This window comes from Nylanderia fulva, unplaced genomic scaffold (genome assembly GCF_048542155.1).
Source record: "Nylanderia fulva isolate GAGA-0341 unplaced genomic scaffold, ASM4854215v1 Scaffold371, whole genome shotgun sequence".
NCBI lineage: Eukaryota > Metazoa > Arthropoda > Insecta > Hymenoptera > Formicidae > Nylanderia > Nylanderia fulva.
Window position 1 is genome coordinate 45,492 of NW_028190446.1, and position 23,129 is coordinate 68,620.

Here is a 23,129-nt window from a genome sequence, read left to right on the forward strand (position 1 = left end):
CCACGTGATAAAATTTTTCCCCGACGTTTTTTTTTAAAAAAGACCCCCATATTAAACCACTGAAAATTTTAAAAGGGCCCCCCCCCATTTTAAAGGGGATCGGAATAAGTGCCCCCAAAGGGGGTCGGGGTATTTTAATTCCCCCCGGGGAAAATTAAAAAAATTTCCCCTTTTTAAAAATTTTTTTTTGGGGGTTCTGTTTTAAGAGTTCTTCTTTTCCGGGGGGTTTTAAACCTCATAGGGGGGATTAGTCCTTCACGGAAATTCTCAAATCATTTTATCGGATTCCTGGAACAAGAGGAAAATGCCAATCGATAGATCACCAGTTAGACCCTGTTCGGATACACAGATTGATATGGATTTGGCGAGCGGATCAAATCAGGTTGGATCAGATATTAATATTTTACCTTCTCAAACTGGACATCAGGTGAGTGATCCTATGTTACAAATTCACTCAAATGAGTTTCGTTTATTAAAACTACCGACTTTCTGGCATAAACAACCTAAACTCTGGTTTGCTTCTATTGAAAGTGAGTTTACGGTTTATCGAATTCGATCAGATGATATTAAATATAGTTCTGTCATTCGTCATCTTGATGAACAAGCCTTAGTAAACATATCTGAAGTCATTGAAAATCCACCTGAAACAGATAAATATAATTATTTAAAGAAAATATTAATAAATCGCTTTACGGATTCAGAGGAAAAACGTTTGAGACAAATATTAGCTGGAATTGAACTTAGTGATAAAAAGCCTTCGGAATTACTTCGAGAAATTCGTCATTTGTCTGGAGGATCTTTAGCAGATAGTGTTTTGCAAATGATTTGGCTTCAACGCTTACCACATAGAATTCAAACGACTTTAGCCGTAGTAGAGGATGTTCCTCTTGTTAAACTTGCGGAATTAGCCGATAAAATTGCTGATCGGGACGGCGGTTTGCAAGTCGCGGAAGTTTCCAATAATGCAAATAATAAATCTTCGGATTTCGCAGGTTTGCTACGAAGAATCGAAGCTCTTGAAGTTTCTCGTCGTCGAGATCGTTCCAAAAGCCGGTCTAGAGAGAATAGAAGATTTAAATCGTTATCGCGTAACAAAGACAAATCAAATAAAGATATTAAAGATACATCAACTTGTTTTTACCATAAGAAGTTTGGTGATAAGGCTAAACGATGTACTTTACCTTGTTCTATGTCCAAAACATTCTTGGCTTCACAGGAAAACTAAAAACGCCGCTTAAGACTGAGGCTGCTTACGACGGTGTTTCTAACAATCGCCTCATTATTTTCGACAGACATTCAAATTTGAATTTTCTTGTCGATACGGGCGCTGATATATCGTTGTTACCTAAAAAGGTTTTATTGAAGCCGTGGCATACTAATTTAAAACTTTTTGCCGCAAATAGTACTCAAATTAATACTTACGGTTCAAAAACTTTAATTTTGAACCTCGGTTTAAGGAGAGAATTCAAATGGAAATTTTGTGTCGCGGATATTCAACGTCCTATTTTAGGCGCCGATTTCCTTTGTCATTTTAATCTCCTAATTGACATTAAAAACAAGAAATTGATTGATAATGTTACCGGTCTTATGAATACTGGAAAAATTCAAGAAGTTGCACATTTGTCAATTTTACCACATCTCCTGATTCTGTGTACCACAAATTTTTAACCGAATTTCCAGGACTCACCCGTTTTTCTCCAATTTCCTCGGTAAAAACGCATGGTGTTGAGCATCATATCGTTACGGAAGGTTCTCCTAAATTTTCGACTCCCAGAAGACTTACTCCTGAGAAACTTAAATGTGCCAAGGAAGAATTCAAGTCTATGATGGAGCAAGGAATTTGCAGGCCTTCAAGCAGCTCCTGGGCAGCCCCTCTACATATGGTACCTAAAAAGGAACAAAATTCTTGGAGACTGTGTGGTGATTATCGTGCACTTCAATTCAGTGACTATCCCGGATCGTTATCCCTTACCTCATATTCAAGATTTTTCTTTTTCACTTTTTGGTAAGAATATCTTTTCTAAAATCGACTTAGTTAAAGCGTACTATCAAGTACCCGTCGCTAAAGAAGATATTCACAAAACAGCTGTCACTACTCCATTTGGGCTTTTTGAATTTGTCGTAATGCCTTTCGGTTTACGAAACGCAGCCCAAACTTTTCAACGGCTCATGAACTCTTTACTTAATGATTTGAGTTTTGCCTTTTGTTATCTTGATGACATTCTTATTGCTTCTAAAGATGAGAAAGAACATATTGCTCACTTACGCATTATTTTTGATCGTCTTCAACAAGCTGGAATGACAATCAATGTCGCTAAATGTCTTTTCGGTCAAAGCGAGATTTCTTTTCTTGGTTACTTAGTTTCTAACCAAGGAGTTAAACCTACATCCGAAAAAGTGAAATCAATTATTGATTATCCTAAACCTAAGACACTTCATGAATTACGCAGATTCTTAGGAATTATCAATTATTATCGTCGCTGTCTCAAGGATGCTGCAAATCATCAAGCTCTGTTAACAGAATATTTAAAGGACAGTCGCAAGAGGGATAGAAGAATTATTTCTTGGACTAAAGAAGCGGAATTAGCTTTCGAGTCATGTAAAGAAGAACTTTTACAAGTTACTACCCTTTCTCATCCTGCTCCTCATGCTCCTCTTATTTTAACTTGTGATGCTTCTGACTTTGCTGTTGGTGCATCACTTGAACAGTCTATTGACGACGATATCAAACCAATAGCATTTTTCTCAAAGAAACTAGACAAAGCTCAAAGAAATTATAGCACTTATGATAGAGAACTTCTTAGCATTTATTTGGCTATTAAACATTTCAGGCATTTTGTTGAAGGAAGACAACTGATTATCAGAACTGATCATAAACCTTTGATTTTTGCTTTCCGTCAGAAATTGGATAAAGCGTCACTAAGACAGATCAGACAATTGGACTTTATTGCTCAATTCTCTACAAATATTACCTATATTTCTTGAAAAATGAATTCAGTTGCTGATGCTCAGTCAAGAATTGAATCTATTTCAATGCCTATTATAGTTTCTTTAGAAGAACTTGCTAATTATCAGAAAGAAGATGAAGAACTTCAAGTTTTACTTTCTTCAAATTCTTCACTTCTGTTGAAGAAACTTATTCTTTCAGGATCAACCATACCTATTTATTGTGATTGCTCTTCGGAATTAATTCGTCCATATGTTCCTAAACTCTTACGCAAGAGAATTTTTGATGTTGTTCATGGACTCGCTCACCCCAGCGGCAGATTGACATCTAAACAATTACTACTGAAATTCATTTGGCCTTCTTTAAAAAAGATGTGAAGGAATGGACTCGAACTTGTCTTCCATGTCAACGTGCGAAGATTTCAAGACACACCAAGAATTCTCCAATTAAGATTGCAATTCCTGATCAACGCTTTCAGCATGTGCATTTAGACATTGTTGGACCACTTCCTATTTGTCAAAATTACCGTTATTGTCTTACTATGATTGATCGTTTTTCCAGATGGCCTGAAGCTGTTCCTATTTCTGAGATTTCTGCTGAAACTGTTTCTACAACATTTTATTCACATTGGGTAGCACGTTTTGGTTCTCCTATCAGCATTACAACAGATCAAGGTCCTCAGTTTGAAGCAGCTTTATTCAAAGCTTTAACAAACCTAATTGGATGCCAAAGGATTAGAACTTCTGCTTATCATCCTGCTTCAAATGGAATTCTGGAAAGATGGCATAGGACTTTGAAAGCAGCGATTATGTGCCACGAAACAACCAACTGGGTACAATCTTTACCTTCAGTTCTTTTGGGATTACGTTCGTGTTTCAAAGAAGATTTAAAAGCTTCACCTGCAGAACTTCTTTATGGATCCACTCTTCGTATTCCTGGAGAATTTTTCATTGAAGAAGATTTTCCTGCAGATCCTGAAATCTTTCTTGAAAAACACAGGATTCATATGAGGAATATCAGATCATCTCCTACAAGTCATCATTGCAAAAGATCAACTTTTGTTCACAAGAATCTTTTTGATTGTACTCATGTTTGGATTCGAGAAGATACTGTTAGGAAGTCACTACAACCTCCTTATTCTGGCCCTTTTCCTATTGAGAAACGTATCTCTGATCATTTATTTGCAGTTAATGTTTCAGGAAGAGTTGTCAATATTTCGACAGAACGTCTCAAGCCAGCCTTCATTCCTAGAACTTCAGATTCTACTGAACTTTCTACCAGATCTTCAGCTCCTGTTCCTGCTATTTCAACTCCTGTTCCTGCTACTTCAGCTCCTGTTCCTGCTACTTCAGCTCCTGTTTCTGCTACTTCAAATCCTTCTTCTTCTTTCTACTGTTGGAAAAGCTTTACGCACCTACCCACCAAAGAAGAAGAAAGTCCATTTCGCAACGAATATCGTCACTTAGGGGGGGAGTACTGTAGCATTCATCATCCACACCTTTCATTTACACTCTACACTTTTATTACACCTTACACTTTTCACTGCACTTTTACACTTTTTACATCTTTATACATTTGTAATAACTTCAATTCATTAATATACATAATGTTTTTAAGAAAAATCAATATTTCCATAACAACACATTCATTCATTTATTTGTTATATATTAATTCTTTTTGTTCTTTCGCTTTATACTTTCAATGAATAAACATTACTTTTTCAAAGATCTGGTGAATTTATTTATAAGTCGCTACATATTATTATACGAGGTGTGTTCAAAAAGTATCGAGAATTTTGTGTTTTTTCAAAAATTATTTCTTTATTCATGAATATCTATTTTGTCCCCTTCAAAGTAATCCCCACCAGATATTATACACTTGTGCCAACGTTTTTTCCAATCCTCGAAGCACTTCAAAAAATCATTTTTTGTGATTTTGTTCAGCTCCTCCTTCGATGCCGTCTTTATCTCCTCAATCGTAGCGTAGCGTCGTCCTTTCATGGGCCTCTTCAGTTTCGGGAACAAGAAAAAGTCACAGGGGGCCAGATCTGGGGAATACGGTGGCTGCGGCATTATTAGTGTGTTGTTTTTGGCCAAAAATTAAGCAATTTTGGTACGAATTTCGCGGCGACCCGTGTCATGCCCAAATTATTGGTAAAAATCGAATGGCACGAGCCAATCGATATGTTTAGGTCCTCAGCAACTTCTCTAACTGTGATTCGACGATTGACCAATACTATTTTCTTCACTTCATCAATGTTTTCGTCTGTTGTTGACGTGCTCGGGCGTCCGGCACGCTCTTCGTCGTTCACATCTTCTCGGCCCTCGGAAAACATTTTGTACCACCGATAAACGTTGCTTCGGTCCAAGGTAGCTTCACCATATGCCACAGTCAACATTCGGAATGCGTCCGCGCACTTAATTCTGTTTTTCACACAAAATTTGATACAGATTCTTTGATCCATTTTTTGGAATAGGCAAAAATCGAAGACGAGCCAAAACACGTGCAAGCAAAGCAGCTGTCAAAAATTAACTGAACATTCAAAATGGCCGTACTTGTCGGCATAAATGAGAAACATGAGTACCAACATAACGCCACAAAAAAATCGAAAATCGAATATACGTAACCCGCGGAAATTCAAAATTCGCGATACTTTTGGAACACACCTCGTATGTACATGTATTGGCTAAGTTAAAATGGAGACGGTCGATGAAATAATCACTAGAACACTTAAAGCCCGTCTCACACCTACAATGATTACTAGGTGTGCTTTAAACTCAATTAATAAACTTTGTAGCAATTATACACGAAATCGTATAGAGTCACATGAAGAGCTAAACAACATTGAGGCGTGTATTAGGATTGTCTACAGCCAGGGCTATAAGATGTTTTGTGCACGATCTTATTTACTGGGAAAGGTAACCAGATATGAATCCATTCTCAAGAATGTCAACTTTGACAATACTGTACGGATTAATTTACCGCCAAATATGGACGATATTGAAATCAGTTCGCGTAGACTTATAAATGCCTCGACTAGTCCTGGTGAAACAAATATAGGAGATTTCTCTGCTGTTGAAGCAATGGCATCGCACCTCGTGGATATCGAAAGGATGATTGAATTGGACAAAACAGAAGATGCATTAATTAACGCAGGTCATATATTAAAAGATACACAAGTTGAGTTTGAGAAATTGAGTGAGGAATTCTATGCTATCTCCTCCTCAATTAATTATGATAAAATAGACATGCTGGACGGATTACATTTAGGACAACTTGGCAAGCTTATGGACTCTGACTATAAGGGAAGGACACCCTTGGAAAAACCATTCATTTTTGATGATAACATGGCAAGTACAAATGATACGAATATAAACTTACCGTCGCAGGAGGCTATCGGATCCTCCAGTGATCGGCATGGCGGAGTTGTCGTCCCCGGCTCCGCCCTGTCGTCATCAATTGAGGGGCTGACCTGTTCGTTGCCGTCGGGCGAGCAGGCCAATATGGCTACCGCGGATATGATCAAAACTAAGAATGGAGTTGTCCACGAACAAATGGAGGTCACAGAGGCAAATACTGACGCTCCATGTGAGTTGCCTGTACACCATGATCCGGTAAATGACCCTCCTGTAGTGATTAGAATTGGATCTAATACTCCCTCAGTGGAGCTTGTTAAGGAGTTCACACAAGCTGGGAGCTCTACAACGAAGCGCAAGGCTAACGAGTCGCCTGAAAATGATGATATTATAGCGCCTAACAGGAATCGCAAATTCAGAATTGTAGGCAGCTCGGATGAGCAAGAAGAGGCTGATAAAGAGACTACTGATCCTGTTACTAGCTTATGTGGAGATGATAATGATACGTCTCCCCCTGAGGTAAGTAGGAAACTACGTAAAGAAAGAAACAACAACAATAAAGGTAGGAGACGCAGTAAAAGAATTGTCGCTGGCGATGGCAATAAGGAACCAATCGAGTCTAGCCCTGTGGTGATCTCGGACGACGAGGACAATATGGATGCTGCTGTGTCAGACCTTTCCTTTGATCAATCTGATGCGTCAAAAAAGATAATAAGAAGGAAGAAAAAGAATTCCCCGCCTACTAAATCGATGTTGGAGAAGAGAAGGAGTGCCGAGCCTGAATTGGACGTATCTGATTCGGCTCTTACATGTGAATCTGATGTTGATATCAGGATTGGAATCGGAAGATCTGGTATCGATGAATAATGCAGAAGTCGCTGAGTATGGTCTGTCCCTGCTGAATCAAACGGAGATTTTGCGATCTAAAAGCAAAAATCTTTCCGGTAAGTATAGTGGCCGTTGGAAGCGATACCTGGTGCAGTTGGAGGATGTTGTCTGCGCATATAGCCGGAAGGTGCAATCCCAGGGTGACGTGAATCATCTGCGCCGTAGGAATCAGGAGCTCCTAGATCAGATGAAGGAGATGCAAAAACGAGAAGAGGAAACGCAGGCTGAATTGAGGCGTGTCAATAGTACGATGGCTGAGATGCAGAGACGAATAAGCTCACTCGAGGAGGGCCGTAACGAGGTGCCTAAATCAAATAGGGTTACTAAACCTAGGGTGTACATCGCTGAACGTGACGATACTGGGTCTTCTTCGGCCCGATCTCCTTCTGTTGATGTTAAGAGGAGTATGCTGAGAAATGAGCGCGGCACTACGGAGCGGGCTTCGAAATCTGCAGGGTCGGCATGGAGTCCGCCCCCATCTACAAGTAAGGATAGATCATCCTATATAGTATCCAAGGTGTTTCGCAATATGAGCAACGAGCCAAGGGTGCCTGATAACAAGGCTTTCGTCCCCCCCTAAAAGCTTCACAGGATAAGGGGATCAGGATCATTGAGAACAGGCAGGTTATTCCCCCTAAAGTGATGAAACATAAACCTGTCTCTCCAAGGATTGCGCCTTTGGCGAGAGAAGGGGAGGATTTCCCCCCCCCTTCCTTCGTCTTCCTTTTCTCGTCGGCACTCCAGAAATTCACTGGATACGGTGGTGAGTGGTCGACAGCCTGGCAGAGATAACAGGCCTGTAGTGAGTAAACCTAAGGTAGGTAGACGTAAGGTTGCTGTGGTCACCCTCACTAGCAAAACTGGTACAGACGCCTCGTACGCTGACATCCTTCGAGCAGCCAGGCAAAATGTCTCCCTTGAAGGTTTGGGCATACAAGAAACCAGAATTCGTCGTGCTTTCAATGGAGGCTACAAGATTGAGGTTCCCGGTGAGAATGGTGCCAAACTCGCAAGCAAATTAAAGGACCAACTGGAGGTAATTCTTCAAGACGTTGCCAAAGTCGATAATCCTGTCGCCCGAGGAGAACTCAAGATAACTGGCCTGGCTCCCTCTACCTCCACCGAGGAAATTAGGGAACAGCTAGCCCAGATTAGTCGCTTCCCTCCAATGGTTTTTGGAATTAGTGAGGTGAAAAAAATGCGTGATGGTATGGGAATTGTGTGGGTACAATGCCCCCTTAATGCAGCAATTGCTATTGCTGAAGTTGGACGGCTGCGCATTGGCTGGACATCGGCGAGAGTCGAATTACTAAAAAAGCGTCTAGTCCAATGCTTTAAATGCTGGAGATTTGGACATGTGAGAACGAATTGTGCGGCTCCTGAAGATAGATTCGGTTCATGCTTTAGGTGTGGTGACAGTGCGCACAAAGCTAAGGATTGTTCGGTCTCTCCTCACTGCGTTATATGCTCGGACATTGGTAAGAACTGTAACCATCGTATCGGATCATTTGCCTGTCTAGTTAATAATGGCTATGACAACATTAGACGTGTAGATCAGAGGCAACCCGTGCGATTCTCTACACATGGTAATTAAGATGCTACAGTGTAACCTCAATAGGTCGTGGCAGGCTTTAGATCTCCTGCGGCAACAGTCGATTGAACTTGACATTAACCTGTGTATAATCTCTGAGCCTCCTTGTGGATCCAGTATACCTGTGAACTGTCATTATAGTAAAGATGGTTTAGCTGCCATAATGCTTGTAAATAGTAATTTTAGATATAAATTATATATATGTACAGATAATATCATAGCTTTAGAGTGTTCCGACTTTTACTTGGTGTCCTGCTATACAGGGTGATTCAAAACAACCGTTTGTCCTTAAAATGTCGTATTTCTGACTCAATTCTAAGACAATTTTTCCTTTGCCAAAATTTTATCCGAAGCTTAGTTTTTGAAATATAAAAAGAAATAGTTAGCGAATTACAGCACGAGTACGGGCGGTAATCAGGAGCGGCGCAACACATTATCCGACGCGGGCGATTACGTGGGCGCTCGAAGCGATCAGCTGTTTGTTACACGCGGCGTTTTGTGTGTGTGTGTGTGTGCGTGTGTGTGTACGCGTATACACACACACACACACACTCTCTCTCTCTATCTCTCTCACTGATTCTTACCTTGTAGAGATGTTTGATGTCCTTTGACGAATAATTGTTGCCTGACTGGATACAATCCGATATTGACACACTGTGACACACTGCATAATGAAATCATTTTTTTGTAATAAATTCTATTGACACTTTGACTCACGCACTTGATTAAAAATTATTGTAATAAATAACTGATTACAAATTACAACACATAATCATAATCTGAGAGAATTTTCTCTTAGAATTTGCCCTGAAAATTGTGGTAATCGTAGGATAATATTGTATGGAAAAAATTTTATTAGAATTCCTCTAATTAATATTTATCACATTCAAAATAATAATATCTATCACAATAAAATATGAAACATGTTTTATTAATTTTACTAAACCGTAAAGTAAAATTAATGAAATATATTTTATATTTTATTGTGATAAATATTATTATTTTGAATGTGATAATTATTAATCAGAGAAATTCTAATAAAATTCTTTCCATACCATATTCTCTTACAATTACTATAACTTTTAGGGTAAATTCTAAGAGAAAATTCTCTCAGTGTTTTGATTAATTATTAAAAATTACTTGTAAAAACGCGCGGCGCACACAGCACACGTTACTCGATGCGGACGGCAATAGTTTACACGGCAAGGAGACGACAATCATAATCACAATCTAAGAGAATTTTCTCTTAGAATTTACCTAGAAAATTATGGTAATCGTAGGACATTATGATGTGGAAAGAATTTTATTAGAATTTCTCTACTATTTATCATATTAAAAATAATAATATGTATCACAAGAAAATATAAAATATGTTTGATTAATTTTACTATACAGTTTAGTAAAATTAATCACACATATTTCATATTTTATTGTGATAGATATTCTTTTTAATGTGATAAATATTAATCAGAGAAATTTTAATAAAATTCTTTTCATACCGTATTGTCTCACAATTACCATAACTTTTAGGGTAAATTTTAAGAGAAAATTCTCTCAGTGTACCGATTAATTATTAAAAATTACTTGTAAAAAGGCACACGTTACTCGATGCGGACGACAATTGTTTACACGGCAAGGACACGACAACAGACTGCGGCGACGGACGACGCGACGCGTCGCGACGCTTCGCGACACGTCTAGACGATAACAATCACGCGGCGTTGCCGAACATGTGATTGACGCGAGACATGTATTAAAACGTATAATAATTATGTTATTAAAAAAGGCATATTATAACGTATTATAATTTTTTACGTTATAATACATTTTTTTTAATGACTTAACATTATCCGCCCGTTTTGCCCTTTCTTTTTAAGCGAGACGTGAGAAAAATAATTATGTTTTGCGAACAAGATGTTCCATGTATAAATGTATTGGTCGCTCTGAAAAGAGCGGATTGACTTTGGTCGCTCTGAAAAGAGGGGATTGACTTTGGTCGCTCTGAAAAGAGCGGATTAACTTTGGTCGCTCTGAAAAGAGCGGATTAATTTATAATAGGTGCTCAAAATGACCACCATCCATCCTTATGCAAGCTCTCATGCGTTTAAATAAATTTAATTGCACGTTCTCCATTACTTCCTCTTCGATATTCCAAATTACATATCGCAATCTGGTTTCTAAGTCGTCGACGTCCTCGGGAAGCGTTTTGTATATTGATTCCTTACAGTATCCCCATAAAAAGAAATCAAGAGGATTAAGGTCCGGGGATCTTGCGGGCCAACGTATCGGGCCATACCGATCCATCCAACGTCCAGGAAACTGCTCGTTCAAGTAGTTTGTTACAATCCTGGCGTTGTGTGGTCCAGCACCGTCTTGTTGAAAGAACATTTTATTTCTTTCAAATAGTGGCACTTCTTCTAAAAAATCGGGCATATTTTCTTTCAAAAGTTCCACGTACGTCTGGCCAGTTAAAATATCTGGTAGAATAACAGGCCCAAGTATTTGGGTACCCATTATTCCAGCCCAGATATTTATTTTCCAACGTACTTGAAAATTTTTGAGCCGCGTTACTCTGGGATTTTCTTTGCTCCAATAATGCATATTGTGCGAGTTAAAAATACCTTCTTGTGTGAATAGTGATTCATCACTGAATATCACACGGGAAGAAAATCTGGGATCTCGATCCACTTGTCTCAAAAAATTTTTGCAAAATGTTCTTCTTGCCTGATAATCTTCAGCTCGTAAATGTTGCACGCGTGTATAATGAAACGCGTGCAACTTTTCTTCTTTGAGCGTTCTTTGTACCGTCGAGTAAGAAAAGTTGTGTTCTCGAGCAACCACTCGAATACTCGTTTCAGGATTATCTTCGAAAGCACGTACAATTCGCTCCGTATTTCGCAAATTTCTTGCATTGCAATTTGTTCCAGTATCGTGTTTATCCGGAAGGACACTGCCAGTCTCGTGTAATCTCTGAGCTGCTCGAAGTATAACAGGAGCCGATGGATGTCTTGCTCGATTTGGATATAATTCGGCGTATCTTCTTGCAGCTACGTGATACTGCCCATGACACTCCCCGAGTGCCATTAGCATATCGTAATATTCTTTGTTTGTGTACGCTGCCATATCGTCCTCTTAACTCTTGTAATAATCGAAAGATTATTGTTTGCATTATCAATCTTCATTTAATTTATACAATCCGCGGGGTGTCGCGATTTCTCCCTCCACGCCTTCCGCGTCGAATAGCGGCACGCGACACCCGCGAATCGTATAAATATAAGATGCAGATCGACAATGCAATCAATCATCAATCGGCTCCCGTCATACGAAGAACTCAGAGACAAAACGAGACTGGCAGCGTCCTTTCGAGCAAACAAGAAAAAAAGTTGCACGCATTTCATTACACACGCGTGCAACATTTACGACCAGAAGATTATCAAGACGAACGTTTTGCGAAAATTTTCTGAAAAAAGTAAATCGTTTCCCGAAGACGCTTCCCGAGGACGTCGACGACTTAGAAACCAGATTGCGATATGTAATTTGGAATATCGAAGAGGAAGTAATGGAGAACGTGCAATTAAATTTATTTAAACGCATGAGAGCTTGCATAAGGATGGATGGTGGTCATTTTGAGCACCTATTATAAATTAATCCGCTCTTTTCAGAGCGACCAAAGTTAATCCGCTCTTTTTAGAGCGACCAAAGTCAATCCGCTCTTTTCAGAGCGACCAAAGTCAATCCGCTCTTTTCAGAGCGACCAATACATTTATACATGGAACATCTTGTTCGCAAAACATAATTATTTTTCTCACGTCTCGCTTAAAAAGAAAGGGCAAAACGGGCGGATAATGTTAAGTCATTAAAAAAAAAGTATTATAACGTAAAAAATTATAATACGTTATAATATGCCTTTTTTAATAACATAATTATTATACGTTTTAATACATGTCTCGCGTCAATCACATGTTCGGCAACGCCGCGTGATTGTTATCGTCTAGACGTGTCGCGAAGCGTCGCGACGCGTCGCGTCGTCCGTCGCCGCAGTCTGTTGTCGTGTCCTTGCCGTGTAAACAATTGTCGTCCGCATCAAGTAACGTGTGCCTTTTTACAAGTAATTTTTAATAATTAATCGGTACACTGAAAGAATTTTCTCTTAAAATTTACCCTAAAAGTTATGGTAATTGTGAGACAATACGGTATGAAAAGAATTTTATTAAAATTTCTCTGATTAATATTTATCACATTAAAAAGAATATCTATCACAATAAAATATGAAATATGTGTGATTAATTTTACTAAACTGTATAGTAAAATTAATCAAACATATTTTATATTTTCTTGTGATACATATTATTATTTTTAATATGATAAATAGTAGAGAAATTCTAATAAAATTCTTTCCACATCATAATGTCCTACGATTACCATAATTTTCTAGGTAAATTCTAAGAGAAAATTCTCTTAGATTGTGATTATGATTGTCGTCTCCTTGCCGTGTAAACTATTGCCGTCCGCATCGAGTAACGTGTGCTGTGTGCGCCGCGCGTTTTTACAAGTAATTTTTAATAATTAATCAAAACACTGAGAGAATTTTCTCTTAGAATTTACCTTAAAAGTTATAGTAATTGTAAGAGAATATGGTATGGAAAGAATTTTATTAGAATTTCTCTGATTAATAATTATCACATTCAAAATAATAATATTTATCACAATAAAATATAAAATATATTTCATTAATTTTACTTTACGGTTTAGTAAAATTAATAAAACATGTTTCATATTTTATTGTGATAGATATTATTATTTTGAATGTGATAAATATTAATTAGAGGAATTCTAATAAAATTTTTTCCATACAATATTATCCTACGATTACCACAATTTTCAGGGCAAATTCTAAGAGAAAATTCTCTCAGATTATGATTATGTGTTGTAATTTGTAATCAGTTATTTATTACAATAATTTTTAATCAAGTGCGTGAGTCAAAGTGTCAATAGAATTTATTACAAAAAAATGATTTCATTATGCAGTGTGTCACAGTGTGTCAATATCGGATTGTATCCAGTCAGGCAACAATTATTCGTCAAAGGACATCAAACATCTCTACAAGGTAAGAATCAGTGAGAGAGATAGAGAGAGAGAGTGTGTGTGTGTGTGTGTGTATACGCGTACACACACACGCACACACACACACACAAAACGCCGCGTGTAACAAACAGCTGATCGCTTCGAGCGCCCACGTAATCGCCCGCGTCGGATAATGTGTTGCGCCGCTCCTGATTACCGCCCGTACTCGTGCTGTAATTCGCTAACTATTTCTTTTTATATTTCAAAAACTAAGCTTCAGATAAAATTTTGGCAAAGGAAAAATCGTCTTAGAATTGAGTCAGGAATACGGCATTTTAAGGACAAACGGTTGTTTTGAATCACCCTGTATATCGCCTAATAGCTCTAGAGACGATTTTGAAGCTTTTATTGATAGACTGGATGGTTTGTTTAAACAACTGTGTTATAAGAAGATATTGGTGTGTGGAGACTTTAATTCCAAGTCTCTTCACTGGGGATCAAAGTCAACTGACAGAAGAGGTCTACTCATAGATCTTATGATGTCGTCAAACGGTCTATTGCTGGTAAATGTGGGTGATCAACCTACCTGCATTCGGCCCCAGGGTACTTCAATTATAGATTTAACATGGTCTTCACACAACATGTTAAAAGACATATATGATTGGCGGATCAGGAGTGACATGGAAACTCTATCCGACCATGTGTACATTACTTTCACATACCTTGATCAGTCTAATACCCGGTCATCATCCAGCCTTCCGCTAAATAGCTGGAACTTCAGGAGGATGGACAAGCCGCTTTTTGTGGAATGCCTTGAGTGGTATTGCAACCTGAATTCATTACCTACCTTGGAAGATAACTCTGTGGATCCCATGATTGACTGGATCAATCGAACTGTTGCTGATGCGTGTAATGCATCTACACCTCGCTCAAAGAAAAACAAAAAGAGGTGTTGCTATTGGTGGACCGACGAAATTAGTGATCTTAGGAGAACAACTATTGCTGATAGGCGTGCTCTTACTCGAGCCAGGAGGAAACAAAATGACGCCCATATTAGGAGCTATTATGATAAATATAGAATGTCCAAGAGAAACCTACGTATGGCTATTAACAAATCAAAGAATACTGCGTGGGAAGAATTAATTGGCACCCTAAATACCGATCCCTGGGGATTGCCATATAAGTTAGTTCTTAATCGATTACGTAGATCTGGTGACAGTTTGGCCATGTCTATCTCTTGTGCCGAATTGTCAAGGCTCCTTGGAAATCTGTTTCACTCGAATAAGTTCAGGTTCGATTGTCCTTCTCTGGCTGTCGTGTGGTGCGAGGAATGGGACGTAACTCCAAGCGAAGTACATAGTTACTTGAAAAAAAGATTAGCCCGTAATGTCGCTCCGGGCCCTGACGGAATTAAATCTACGGCCCTTAAAAACATTCCTTGGTCGCTGATCCGTATTTTAGCAGCCTGTTACACACGGTGCCTAAAACTAGGTATTTTCCCAACAAAATGGAAACTAGCAAATTTGGTATTGATCCCAAAAGGAGCCATGAGTCCCGACGTTCCAGTTAAGGCGAGACCAATATGCCTCCTGGATGAGTTGGGGAAAACTTTTGAGAGAATCATTGTTGATAGGATTCAATACTGGCTTACAGAAAACCCAGCATACGACCTATCTCCATTCCAGTATGGTTTTAAACGTAATAAATCAACTGTTGATGCCCTCATGAATTTAAGGCAGTTCACATCGTCGGCGCTAGAGGAGGGCAAAGTATCGATAGCAGTCAGCTTGGATATCAAGAATGCTTTTAACTCGGTCCCCTGGGGAGTTATCCGTAAGGCGCTGAATGACCGCAGAATCCCTGGCTACCTACGTAACATAATAAATAGTTATTTAAGTGATAGGTATATTACTCACCACGATGGAGACGGTATGCTGCGCAAAAAAAAAGTGGATTCCGGGGTCCCGCAGGGTTCTGTTATGGGCCCCTTACTCTGGAACTTGGCATTTGATGATGTTCTTCACCTGCTGTTGGAACCTGGTTGCCGGGTTATATGTTATGCAAATGACACCCTAATAGTTTCCACTGCTGATACCATTACTATGGCAGTGCTAAAGGTGGATATCCAGCTGGCCAGGATACTTCGGCACATACGACTTATCCAACTTGAAGTAGCTGAAGCTAAAACAGAGGCTGTCTTGTTTTGCCATAGGGAACCGCGTAACATGCCAACTATTACGTGTGGTAATTCTGTGATCAGAGTTAAATCCACCATGAAATATCTTGGTGTAATGGTGGATAGTAGATGGTCTTTTGGCGCACACTTTAGTTATGTTGAGGAAAAAGCGTCGAAGGTTTTGCGATCCTTGTCCAGACTGATGCCTAACCTTAGAGGACCTTCATCAAAAAAGAGGCGGCTTTATGCCAACGTTATTACGTCCATTGTTATGTATGCTGCTCCGGTATGGGCGGATAGATACTCCGTTGCGCCATATAAGGAAACACGCATGCTACGCGCACTACAACGAAGAACTGCAATTCGTATTATATCGGCCTATAGAACGGTGTCGTATAATGCGGCATGCTTAATCGCTGGGATGCCTCCATGGCCTCTAACTGCGACGTGCCGCAGAAGAGTTTACCTCCGCGTGCTCGAGCTCAGGGATGCTCCGGACTGGAATCCTCGTTACACCATGGAGATTAAGGAAGAAGAGGAGGTGATAATGATGCGCCAGTGGGATATTTCCGTTAGACGTCGGGACGCTCCGGGAGAGATCACTAGAATGGCTATTAGACCGGTGTTGACCCAATGGTACCAAAGAAGCTTTGGCAATGTGAATTTTCGTCTCACACAAATTTTTACGGGCCACGGATGTTTCGGCCACTATCTACACCGTATGAGGAAAAGATGGTCACCTAGGTGCCAGCAATGTGCCAATGCTGACGATACGATGGAACATACGCTGGCTTTCTGTAGAAAATGGAGTTACGAGCGTGACAGGTTGGTAAACGTTTTGAATGTTGAGATCGATTCGCTTAATCTAATAAATGTTATTAAGGAAATTGTAGTATCTGAGGAAAAGTGGATTGCTTTCAGCGAATTCGTCAACTTAATTATGTGTGGTAAGGAGGAGGATGAGAGGAGACTCCAGGCTGCTCTCCTCTCACCTATCTCTGATTAGTTGAGGCTGACATGCTCTCTAAAGCATGTTAGTCAGTTTTCTTTGCTGTGAACATTTGTTTCAACTTAGCTGTGAAACCCCACATTGAAGAACAGCAGGCATTGTAGATGGGGTATCTGCATGTCATTGCACGCTGCCTTCAAGGTGGGCTGAATGGATCTGCACTGCAGGTGGCACAGGTCTCATTCAAATAGTTGGTAATTTCTAGATTAACTCAGTGCACTTTAAAGTGCTTTCCAGGAGATTGCCTGGAAGTAATGCGTTAGCGGTTCCCAGGCAGTCTCCTTATGGTTAGGACGCCACACGACGGGTTTAGTGGGTTGGGTTAGGACCTTCTGTCCTCGCCCATCCCCACATAACGAAGCCTCTCCCCCAAGGTGGTGTATGTGTTGAGCACATTCCCGTCGCTAAAAAAAAAAGGTTAGGTTAGGTGCACGTGCATTGAGTACGCTCCGTACAGTAGTACGTATAAAAGTGGTTTTAAGTGCATTTTGAGTGCAAAAAACATATTTGGCCTATTAATTGTACTGCCTAGAACATTGGCAAATGGAGGTGTATCGATCAAACAAGTGGTTTTGTTTAAAATAATACTTTAAATATTTACACGTGCTCTGCCTGTCTAGTAACTTTGACAGGTAGACTTGTCACTTGGTTTTGTGAATGAAAAGTGTGTTTAAACTGTTATATATCACTGTTGGATAATTTGTCTCTATGTATTTTATAATATACATAAACCTTAGTGAGATCTATAAACTATTTCGTTCACAATTAATTAATTTGTGCTGAGACTATTGCTGTCTCCTTTGCTCTTGTGGACATATACTTGAGATGCTTATTTTGAACCTCAGACACTTTCCATATGATGGAAAATATTTTTAAATTTTTACTGATGTTTATCAGTGTTTATGTTAATTTGGAGTGATGGAGTTAATTAATTTGACTATAAATAGTGGTTTCTCATTTGTAACTATTGCTGTCTCTCTTGCTTCAGTGGGCTTGGAGCAAAAGTGTATATTTGCAGTGTTATATATTTTCCACACGTTGGAATATATTTTCAATATATTTCTATGACCATTTGTTAACGTGTGTGAAAATTCTGACTGTGAAAATCTATTAGATCATTTATAAAAGACAGTTGTAATCTTAGATTATCGCTATCCTTGTCCGACTTGGGGCAAACCTGTCAAACATCTTTGGGGCCTCTAATAAACTGACTTGAAATTTTTACGGTAAAGTGAACATTTTACATGTGTTTTTTATAATTGTAAGTCTTTATTTAGTGACTGAGAATAGTTGAAATCATTCTAATTATTGCTAAATTTGTTCTATTAAATTAGTAAATATTTCTCTCTAGACTAATGCGCTCGCGTGTTCAATTGTGTGTTGGCTACATTGCCTCTACATTTGTTGGCGGCATATCATTGGCCTGGTGACTTATAGCTATAATCATTTAAAATGTGTTATTTTAAATTGATAATTAGTGACAATAACATTTTTCTTTGACTTATAAACAATGAAACTATAGTCATATTAACTTAGTTCATGTAAAAATCATACCATTTATTAAAGTTAACTTAGTTTAATCACAGATTAATAGACAGATCGCCAAAGGCCTGCCTAAAGAAGAGACCGCCATCTTCGTGCGATAGACTTTGCCCCTTACCGACACACTTTGCCCCTGGTTCGAGTCCGTGCTAAATTTCGTAGACTTGAACCAAAAGACTTTGCCCCTGGTTCGAGTCCGTGCTAAATTTCGTAGACTCGACCAAAAGACTTTGCCCCTGGTGCAAGTCCAGGCTAAATTTGTTTGACATTACCAACAGACTTTGCCCCTGGTGCGAATCCAGGCTAATTGATCATGAGACCAATTTGAAAGATTTGGCCCCCGTTGTGTGTGTGTGTGTGTGTGTGTGTGAGAGAGAGAGAGAGAGAGAGAGAGAGAATATTTTACATATGCATATATATATATCAAATTTATTAAATATAAAAAATATATTTTTTACACATAAAATGTTTTTTTTATTGAAATAATCACGATTTTAAATGTGATTTAACACAGTGTTCAAAAATTTTTTAATTAAATTTTTTAATTAAATTTCATTAAAGAAAATTACTTGAAATTTTTTACATTAAGAATTTAAAGGCTCCTTATTCTCTTGTAGAAATTTATCACTACGCCAATTAATCACTTATTTCGAGTATTTAAAATACTATAATATACAGTAATTTAAGTATTCGAAATAAAAGTGATTAATTACTCGAAATAAGTGATAAATTGGCGTTACTAGTAATAAATTTCTATAAGGGTTGAAATAAAGTATAAGAGATAAATAGGCTATATGTGAGCCGTATGCGAAATGTGAGATGTAAGACGCATATTAAAATTTAATTTTTCGATATAATTTTCAAAAATGTACACGAGGTACAAAAAATTAGCTTGGACATTTGTAAGACTTAAAATTGGGATTAATTCTCAATTCTATTAATTAAATTTCGATATAACACACCTTACATCCGCGCACGGCTCACATATAGCCCATTTATTAGTGCAATTTTTAAGTTCCTTATTTTTCAAAGTTCACCTTTTTACGTTATCAAATATTTTTGGTACGTTTTCAAGAATTTTATATTTTTACTTACCGCAGTTTCTTATCCAAATGTAAAATCTTTTATCGCAGTCTATAAAAAATTGAAACAATTTACAATTTTATGATATAATATTATTATTATTACAATTTCTATATATATGCACATCTGTCAAATATCGTGATTTATTTCACATTATTATTATCTATTTTAATAAAAAAAAAAAAAAAAAAAACACTTGCAACAATCAAAAATAAACCGCCTGCCGCGAACGGAAAATGCCAAGAAAGCACGCAATTTCCGCGAATCTCGTAATTTTTTTGAAAAATCAACAATTTCAACGAAATTGTAAATTCTTCATATCATTGCACAAGTATAATTCACAATAATAATTTTCAGTAACTACGATAAAAAATCGTATACTGAAAACCGCAAACGAAAGTGCAATGGGAGTAAGAGTAAAGTCTGTGATAAAATTAATTGGCAATAGAAAATTAATAATTTTCAAATAGAAAAATTTTGAAATTACCGAGGATTTACAAATAATAAAGTAAAAATATTAAATAATTTATGTTTTCGAATTTTGCTCGCGGAGAGGATCTTTAAAACAAGATTTTTAGAAGAGAAAACCTTTAAAATATAAACAGGCAAAAACGTTGGAAAAATTAAAGCGCGCGTTTAAACAGATAAACGCAATGAAATAGATACGCAATTGTTTTTACTTATCGCTGTAAGCTCACAAGCTTCTGACGTGCTATACACTTTTATATAATATATACAGGGTGTCCGGTAACTAACGGACCAATGATTAAGGGCGGATTCTCTGGCCAATTTGGAGACGATTTTTCCTTAGCAAAAATGTTGAGAAGTCAATAATTTTCGAGATATAAGCGATTGAAAAAAATAGGTTTTTTGAAAACTAAACGTTTTGGAGTTAAAAGTCTAACATAATTACATTCTTCAGTTAATTTCAGGTAGAGTTTACTATAATAAAATTTTAATTTAAGGCTTAGTTATAAAGATACATAATGACAAAGATTGGAAAGTTGTAAAAAATGATGATCTTTTTCGACATTTTCGCTGAGGAAAAATCGTTCCCAAATTAACCAAAGAATCCATTTGTAATCATTGGTCTGTTAGTTACCGGACACCCTGTATATTGGACACGAGTTTCGTTTGTTTCAGATTCTCGAGAGTTGAAGTAGGAACATACGAGTATCATATATCGTTTGTGATCTGCCGAATGAAAGCAAGACAGAGAGCGAACGAGATGATGAGCTTAATAGCTCATAATGTTATAAATAAATAAATAAAAAATTATATCCTGACCTACTAGTTATTGAATCTTTTTTTAATAAAATGTTTCATTATTATTATCATCTAAGTCTAAGTCGTTTAATTACTTTTTAGTTTTTTAATAATTAATTTAATTTATTCTAGTCATTTTTATATGAGAAAAATAATATCACGTATACGTTTTATAATGAATTAATATATTTCGGGAACCGAATTATATATTCTTAATAATATAAAAGTGTTCAAAAATTATATTTGACTTTTAATTTTAATTATTTTATAGCAAAGAGTTCCGAAATCTCTTACACACATAATGGGGATTTTTTTCATCCATATAATTCGCAATTAAGTATATATGTTAATTATTAATTTTAATAAAATAAAAATTAAAATTAAAGGTCAAATATAATTTTTAAACACAAATATATTAAATTAATTATAAAACGTATACCCATGATAGTATTTTTCTCGTACAAAAATAATTAGAGTAAATTAAATTAATCATAAAAGATTAAAAATTAATTAAAGAATTTAAACTTATATTTTATATAATAATAATAAAACATTTTATTACGTCAAACCGTCGTGAAATAATTAAATAAAATTTGCTAGTTACGTCAAAGTCAAGTTTTCTAAGCTTATAAAACATTTTATTAAAAAATAGATTCAATAAATATAAGTACATGTTATATATATACTTATATTTATTGAATCTGTTTTTTTTATAAAATGTTTTATTATTATCATATATAATATAAATTATTTAATTATTTTTTTATTTTTTTATGAGTAATTTAATTTATTCTAGTTATTTTTGTACGAGAAAAATACTATCACGGGTATACGTTTTATAACGAATTAAATATATTTATGTTCAAAAATTATATTTGACCTTTAATTTTAATTTTGTATTTTATTAAAATTAATAATTAACATATATACTTAATTGCGAATTATATGGATGAACAAAATCCCTATTATGTGTGTAAGAGATTTCGGAACTCTTTGCTAAAATAATTAAAATTAAAAGTCAAATATAATTTTTGAACACTTTTATATTATTAAAAATATATAATTCGACTCTCGAAATATATTAATTCATTATAAAACGTATACGTACTAGTATTTTTCACATATTAAAATGATTAGAATAAATTAAATTAATTATTAAAAAACTAAAAATTAATTAAACGACTTAGACTGAGATGATAATAATAATGAAACATTTATTAAAAAATAATTATAATAGGTCAGGTTAATATTTTATTTATTTATAACATCATAAAATTCTGTCCTTTCCGAAATACGCGAACGCTACGAAAAGATAAATTTCGTACATGCCGCCGGACGAGTTCATGAGCATGAGACGCTCTTATCTTGGGAACGTATTAATAGTTACTGCATTGACCACTACTACGATATGGCGCTGAAATCAGTGAGAAATGCTGGTCTCTCCTTCATCCAGACCTTTGGCGATCTGTCTATTAATCTGTGGTTTAATGTTATCATAAAATTAACACATGGCGTTGGAGTTATACGGCGCATATGTTCTGCGCAGTGCGCGCGTGCTCAAATGGGTTGGCAGCTTGCTTGCTGCCTGCTGGCAATCTGTTATTGGTCGATACTGTTAAACCGCGAATTTTTAAGTCATACAATAAATGATTTTACCAATATACTATTAATTAAATAAAACTTTGGATAGTTATCGACTGACAAATAATCAACTTCGGTTTATTAAGTTATCAAATAATAATAATTTAATAAACTACATAAATAGTGAACACAATACTAAATAATTGAGCACTAATACACAGTGATTTAATTAACTAACAAACAGTAGTGTACATTCATTGCTTAATTAAAATAAGCTGAATTGTATTAAAAAAATTTTTATTGAAGTTATTTATATACAACTGACCTTGACAGTTGTTATAATTGATATGAGTCTGGACAGCTATTGACTGATAATTGACTAATATTGGATAACTAAGACATTAAATAGTAATTTATGAACTAAATAAACAGTGCATACAGTATTAATCATTTAGGTGTTATTACATAGTGTCTTACCTAATTAATTAGCAAATAGTTAAGGATATAGATAACATTTATTTAAATTGGGTTGAATTGACAAAGAAAATTCATTGAAATTACTTGTATCTAATTGATTTTGATAGATATTACAACTTAAATAAGTTTTTTGATAACTGTTAACTAA

At 36.6% G+C, this 23,129-nt stretch overlaps 1 long non-coding RNA gene across 1 annotated transcript; it reads right to left on the minus strand.

The window, feature by feature from the left end:
- Positions 1–1,434: 1,434 nt before the first annotated feature.
- On the minus strand, positions 1,435–2,372 carry LOC146722085 (uncharacterized). Its single transcript, XR_014925352.1, has 3 exons — positions 1,973–2,372; positions 1,688–1,887; positions 1,435–1,539 (listed from the first exon to the last, which is right to left on the minus strand). It is a non-coding gene; the product is annotated as an uncharacterized LOC146722085 (long non-coding RNA).
- Between the last annotated feature and the right edge of the window lie 20,757 nt (positions 2,373–23,129).